We start from the raw sequence: 4,486 nt of genomic DNA, 5'->3' as shown, positions 1-4,486 counted from the left end.
CATAAGTTTCAAGACTGCTCTGTCCCTCACATGTACACATACGTGCCTGAGACAGATAATGTGGTTCAGTATTTATCTTTACAGTTTTACAGCAAATAGAATGCAGGGTGGATGGAGACGGGGTAGGTGTGCAGCATCATAATGCTATTCATAAACTGGGTGTGAGCTGGGTGCTGGCTTCTCAGAGGATAAACACTTTTGGGAGTGTCATTTTTACTTAATGTTGGATGGACACCTTTTCAAACAAAAACTACCATGGATCTATTACAGAGTAGATTTGCACAAATGTTTAAGATAAAACATGAATCTTCAGAGAAATATCTGTTTATGGCAGACTGTTCTGGACCATAGAATCACTTGGTTTACAAATTCCCTATTTTCTCATAAGGGATCATTTTCAAAATCTTCTACCAATAAATGGTGATTGAAAGGACAACACAAAGTAAATAATTTCTTATGTGGATAAATACTAATTCCTCCTTAATAGAATCATATTTTAAAAGCAACATCTTTTTTTAAATTTTTTTTGAGACAAGATCCTTTGTCCCCCAGGCTGGAGTGCAGTGCCATGATCTCGGCTCACTGCAACCTCAGCCTCCCAAGTAGGTGGGACTAAAGACATGTGCCACCATGCCTGGCTGATGTTTGTATTTTCTATAGAGATGGTTTCATCATGTTGCCCAGGCTGGTATCAAACTCCTGGATAAAAGAGACCCACCTGCCTCAGTCTCCCAAAGTGCTGGGATTACAGGTGTGAACCACGCTCAGCCTAAAAAGCAACATCTTGTCAGTGCTATAATCTCAAATAGCTTGTTTGCAAGGTGTGATGGTTAATACTAAGTGTCAACTTGATTGGATTAAAGGATGCCTTTATTGTTTCTGGGTGTGTCTGTGAGGGTGTTGCCAGAGAGATTGACATTGAGTCAGTGGCCTGGGAGAGGCAGACACACCCTCTGTGTGCATGGGCACCAGCCAGTCGGCTGCCAGTGCAGCTAGAACAAAGCAGGTGGAAGAAAGTGGGATTAAGTTGGCTTGCTGAGTCTTCTGGCTTTCATCTTTCTCCTGTGCTGGATGATTCCTGTCCTTGGACATCAGACTCCAGGTTCTTCAGCTTTTGGACTCTTGGACTTATACCCGTGGTTTGCCAGGGGCCTTCTGGCCTTTGGCCATTGACTGGAGATTGCACTGTCGGCTTCCCTGCTTTTGAGGCTTGGACTCGGACTGAACCACTACTGGCTTCCTTGCTCCTTAGCTTGCAGACAGCCTATGGTGGAACTTCACCGTGTGCTTGTGTGAGTCAATTCTTACTAAATTTCCTTTCATATATACATATATCCTATTCTGTCTCTCTGGAGAACCCTGACTAATACACAAGGGTCACTTCAAAGAGAAGCTAATTTGCATAGATTAATTTTCACTTTAATAAAGGAGCTAAGATCGTTAATCATAGAGGGCTTTTCTTTTGAAACTTTGTAATTAAGCCTTGCTTCTAAACAGCTTTAAAATTAACTTTTGTGATAGAGTTGTAATTTTTATGTGTCTGAAAGAAACTTAATTTTATACTTAAACCAGACTCAACATTTAGAGAAGCTTTATAAATCTTTCAAAACTTGGGATAAAAAAGTGTAATAAAGACATAGTTTAGTGGGACTGGAAATCAAAGGTTTGTCTTGACCTAACTAACACCTACTTAGCTTAGTCCTCACTTCTAGTGGAATCATTAGAGGGCCACTGTCTTGATGGGAGGGTTCTTGTGTGGGGTTTTTTTTTTTTTTTTGAGACAGGGTCTTGCTCTGTCACCAAAGCTGGAGAGCAGTGGCACAGTCAGGGCGCACTGCTGCTTTAAACTCCCGGATTCAAGTGGTCCTCCCACGGCAGCCTCCCGTGTAGCTGGGACTACAGGTGCATGCCACCACACTTGGCTAATTTTTTTTTTTGTTTTATTTTTTGTAGAGATGAGGTTCCTACTATGTTGCCCAGGCTGGTCTCAAACTCGTGGGTTCAAGCAGTCTTGCTGCCTCAGCCCCACAAAGTGCTGTGATTACAGGTGAGAGCCACCACACCCAGGACCACTCTCTAAGAGCTACTATAATTGTGGGTTTACGCCATCAAAGTTCTTATCTGTAATTTTGTTTTCCTCCCTTTCCTGGACAGTGGCGACTGATCTGCTTACAGTTCTTCATGCATCAGTTCTGGCATATAACTTGAAGATTTGAAAGAACCCAATTGCTAAGCTTTCTTGAGCATCTAGTCTATTGTGAGTTATATGGTCTTGGTAATTAAATAAACAGGAACAATTTGAGAACAATAATACCTGCAACTGCCATGTGACAAAATCTGTAAAGATAGATTTTGCGAAGTAGAGAGGTAAAACTCAAACCAGATGGTGAAAAAAGTGATGACCAGGGCAGGAAATTTGAGAAACAAGATTAAGGCTTGCCAGAAATACAGCAGTGATGTTAAGAAGGTATAAGGGTAAAGGGTGAAGTTACCTCGAATGATGGGCTGAGTTCAGAATCTTGTGTACTTCATGAATCTTGCTTCAGTTCCTCACCTTTACTACAGCGATAGACACCTGCACCTCATCTCAGGCCCCCTGCACTGTGACTACTAGACAAATGCTTCTCAAATTACAATGGCCATATGAATCACCAGGAGATGGCGTTAAAATGCAGGCTGATTCTGTAGGTCTGGGCTGGATTGGAGACACTGTATTAACAAGCTCCCAGTTGATGTTGAGAAACACACTTTGAATAGAAGGCCGTCATTCCCACTCTGACTGTCCTTATTCTGTTCTGCCTAAAAAAAAATAAAAAATAAAAAATAGGGAAAAAAAGGTTATAAGGAAACCAACTTTTTGTCCTTTTGACCTCCATCTCTCTTCCTCTTGCTGAGGCAACCACTTTCAGACACACCAGTGCATATCTCTTTTCCTATTTCTAAATACTATTGCAATCTCATTATTTTTAATAGAGATGCCCAGGCCACAGTGTGGTGGCTCATAGCTCACTGCAGCGTCAAACTCCTTAGCTCAAGCAGTCCTCCTGCCTCAGCCTCCCAAGTAGCTGGGACTACAGGTATATACCACCATGCCTGGCTAATTTTTTTGACTTTTTATTTATAGAGATGGGATCTCACTGCGTGGCCCAGGCTAGTCTTGAACTCCTGGCCTCAAATGATCTTCCCACTTCAGCCCCCAACATAGTTGAGATTGCAGGAGTGAGCCACTATGCCTGATTGTTACTGTCTCTTTTTTCATTACTCTTAGAACCCCTCTCTTGACTTCCTGTTTCAGAAAATGAGGAATTTATTTCACAATCTATTTCTTCCCTCCATCCTTATAATGTCATATCTCAATTTTTTGTGAAATCCATATTAGGTGCCTTTGTTATTATGACCATAAATATTATGCTCTAATAAGCCATGTAGTATTGTATTCTATGATTACTTTTTTTTAAGTACTTTTCTGTATGAGTTATTGGAGTTAATAATCATTCTTTTCTTTTAAAATGTTTTCTTTAGGCCAGGCATGGTGGCTCGTGTCTGTAATCCCAGCACTTTGGGGGACCAAAGTGGGTGGATCACTTGAGGCCAGGAGTTCAAGACCAGCCTGGCCAACGTCGTGATTCCTCGTCTCTACGCAAAATATAAAAATTAGCCAGGCCATGGTGGCGCATGTCTGTAACCCCAGCTACTTGGGAGGCTGAGGCAGGAGAATCGCTTGGACCTAGGAGGCAGAAGTTGCAGTGAGCCGAGATTGTGCCACTTCACTCCAGCCTGGGTGACAGAGTGAGACCCTGTCTCAAAAATAAAAAATAAAAAATGTTTTCTTTGGCTGGGTGTAATGGTTCACTTCTGTAATCCCAGCACCTTGGGAGGCCACGGTGGGCAAATTGCATGAACTCAGGAGTTCGAGACCAGCCTGGGCAACATGGCAAAACCCCATCTCTACCAAAAATATAAAAAATTAGCCGGGCATGGTAGCATGCACCTGTAGTCCCAGCTATTCAGGAGACTGAGGTGAGAGGATTGCTTGGAACCAGGAGGTGGAGGTGGCAATGAGCTGAGATCATGCCTCTGTACTCCAGCCTGGGCGCAAGACCCTGTTTGAAAAATAAATAAATAATACAGTAAAATGTTTTCTTTGTGGCTGGGTACAGTGGCTAGTGCCTATAATCCCAGAACTTTGGGAGGCTGAAGGAGGAGGATTGCTTGAGGCTAGGAGTTCAAGACCAGCCTTGGCAACACAATGACTTTTTTTCTTAACATTTGGAAGAAATTGCCCCCATTTTCCTCTGCCTTCCTGTGTTTTTATGAGGAAGCTGTTTTTATTTTCATACCTTTGTATGCCACCAGTCATTTTTTTTCTCTGAAAGATTTAGATGTCTTTTCTTGGGCCTAATATTCTAAAATTTCATGACTGTGTCAGTCTTTTGCCTTCCGTCGTGGTGAGCAGTCTTCATTCTGGAGACCTGGATCTTTCAGT

General features: G+C 42.3%; 1 long non-coding RNA gene across 1 annotated transcript; it reads left to right on the top strand.

Moving 5' to 3' along the window:
- Positions 1 to 1,935: 1,935 nt before the first annotated feature.
- On the top strand, positions 1,936 to 2,308 carry LOC134809965 (uncharacterized). Its single transcript, XR_010156930.1, has 2 exons — positions 1,936 to 2,047; positions 2,155 to 2,308. It is a non-coding gene; the product is annotated as an uncharacterized LOC134809965 (long non-coding RNA).
- The last annotated feature ends 2,178 nt before the right edge of the window (positions 2,309 to 4,486 follow it).

The sequence above is a fragment of the Pan troglodytes genome, chromosome 4 (genome assembly GCF_028858775.2).
Source record: "Pan troglodytes isolate AG18354 chromosome 4, NHGRI_mPanTro3-v2.0_pri, whole genome shotgun sequence".
NCBI classification, from domain to species: Eukaryota; Metazoa; Chordata; class Mammalia; order Primates; family Hominidae; genus Pan; species Pan troglodytes.
This window is presented reverse-complemented; position numbering and strand designations above follow the sequence as displayed.